The following is a 2,766-nucleotide window of genomic DNA, read 5'->3' on the forward strand; positions in this document are numbered from 1 at the left end:
GTACTATTTTTGATGTTTTATAAAGAGGGTTTAATCACCCATTAAAAAGGGTGATTATTAGGGGTTTTTAAATAATTTTCAGATGTTTATTAAACTTTAAACTTGTTGTAATTTCATGTATTAGGGTGTATTTTAAGGTTTTTATGAAGAAAATTTATAGAACTTAATATAAGCCTTTAATTTTAATTAAAAGGAAGGTTTAAAAGTGTTGTTTAATTGGATTTTAAAGGTCTTAAAGTAAGTTAGTATTGTTGTAAATTTGGTTGTTTGGGTATTGATTGAAACTTTATTGTTTGATTTAGGAGAGGACTTTAAGGAAGGTGATTTCTAGTTGGTTAAGTGGCCAATCTATTCGTTTATTCAAGGTACATACGATTTACGAAACCTTGCCTTTAGAAGCATGTTTAGGATTGAAACGAGAACTTAGTATCATGTATAGAGAAGACTGGGAATAATTGTTTGGTTTTACATTGTGATTTATGATGTGCACTATTTTACTTGGCAAATATTATTTATGCATTAACCTTGCAAGATGCACTTAGAGGCAAAGGTATGTGAATATGTGAAATGATTTATTTATTACTCATTCATGATTATTGAAATAGGATGAGTAAAGGAAGAATTCAAGTCTTATAAGATGAGGTTAAGGTTAATTTTGGGGTGCCTCATGCAATCAAGGTGTTTATACACCGAGGTAGTTAAAGGAATAAATAATAAATGTTGCTTGTCACTAATAAATCAAGAATTGAAATTAGAAAGTTGTTTTACTTGATTGAATTGATATTGAATTGATTGTATTGTTTGTATATGAATCATCACTGAGTCTAAACTTGTAAATCACGTAAAGTGCAAGATGGATGAGCAATAAAACTCTAGATTGATGCACTTTTGGAGTAATGACAATCAGGGGTTGGGGTACACGGGGTATTAGCCGTGTACTTTTCTCGAGGCTGTCTGATCTACGAGTCTCTTATTTCAAATATTTTTCTTAACTAGGAGTTAGGTGAGATCTCATACTATCTACGGTCACGGAGTTGCGCCCGTGGTCGTTGGATATTTATTGATGTTTCCGAAAGGAGGCATGGGGTTTTCTTTATTGATGTTCCAAATGGAGTATGGGTTGGAAAACCTTGTCTATTGCTTAATCCAATGAATAAATTAAAATGAGTTAGCTACTATTAACTAGTGAAGTCTTAATAAAATCGATATTTGAGTCGTGTGTTGAGTCTATAATTTAATGATGCATGATGATTGATTATTAGTAGCATGTTAGGGATTTCTTAATTTAATTCGCAGCTTGTATGTACTCAGCTTTGCTGATTGCGTGCTTTTGTGTGTGTCTTTCTTTGGTCATGGCCTTCGCCTTTAAATGACCCTGTAATGATCCAATCTTTACACTTGTAATATTGGGGAGAAGACCCATCACAGGTGTTTACATAGTTTGGACTTGCATTAAGGTGGTGGAATTTTGAGTGGAGAGTTGGTTACTGTTCGCTATTTATTTCTTTTCATAAGTTTGAATTTATTTAAACTTTGGTTTTATTGATCTACTACTTTTGTTGGCTTTTGAATAAGGGCCTTAATGGTTCCAGCTTGTATCACTTAATTTGGTTTTATTAGTTGGTTTTGAAACTTATTTATAACTGAATTAGTTTTTCCGCTGCTAATATCTAATATAGACTTAACGTTTGAACACGTGGTGGTAGCACGCCAGTAATTCTCTTGGATTTTGTTCAAAGTACTCACAGGTTTAAAAAGAATTATTGGGGTGTTACATGGTCAAAGTGTAACATTTATTTAAACACAGAGGAAGTAATTATACCACTAACAATCTCTTAACTTCATTTTAAGTGTACTAAAACATGTGAGACCCACTTTTCTGAAATATCGTGAAAAAGTATGTGTTACAAGTATAAAAAACAGAGGAAGTATGTATTAAGGTATCTTAAGGATTATAAAAAAATATTAAACAATTATTAAGATAGAGAATGGAAAATCAAGACATTAGGAGAATGATTAACTAGATCGTTTAGACAAAAAACATATAGCTAAACAATGCAAAAAATCATACATTTCATCTTTCATAAGGTTCATAAAGACGATGAGGAAATGATGGGGTGGATCAGGACTATCATGCATCATTTGAAGCAGGAAGGGACGTTGGAGTTCTTACTAGCTAGCTTAGAACTTTGGAGTTTGCAAGGCCGCAAACCTCGTTTTGAGATTTGGTTAGCTAGGGGAGATAGTGGTAACCAACCATTGAATGAATCAAACCCTAGTAACGTAGACCTTGAAGATATGGAGGAAGACGAGAGTTCGAATGATGAATTGGCTCCATGAAAAGGTGCTTAATGATGATCGATGTGATATGATGCTCAATCATCAGTCTAACCAAGAAGGAGAAGAGAGTTTACAACAGCCATGGAAACTACATTAATTATCAAAATGTGTGGTTTTTCGAGGTGAGGTGGGATTTTTTTCGCGCGGCAAGGAGGTGCAACTTGGGGTTTCGTGGCAATAGGGAAGCAAAGTAGGGATTGCGGTTTTGAGGCGGCAGGAGGCTGGGGTTGGGGTTTTAGGGTGGTAGGGATTGGTATGGGGGTTTTTGGGGCGGCAAGGGGGTGAGGCTAGGTTTTGTTTAGCAATTATGGGGTGGGTGGGGCTGGGGTAGCACCTTCGGCGGCAGTAGAGCGTGGCAACAAATTAAAGGGGAGGGCTTGTAGTAATAGGTGAGGTGGGGGTGGGGTGGGGTGGCAATTCATGTGG

This window comes from Chenopodium album, chromosome 26, assembly GCF_948465745.1.
Source record: "Chenopodium album chromosome 26, dcCheAlbu1.1, whole genome shotgun sequence".
Lineage (NCBI taxonomy): Eukaryota > Viridiplantae > Streptophyta > Magnoliopsida > Caryophyllales > Amaranthaceae > Chenopodium > Chenopodium album.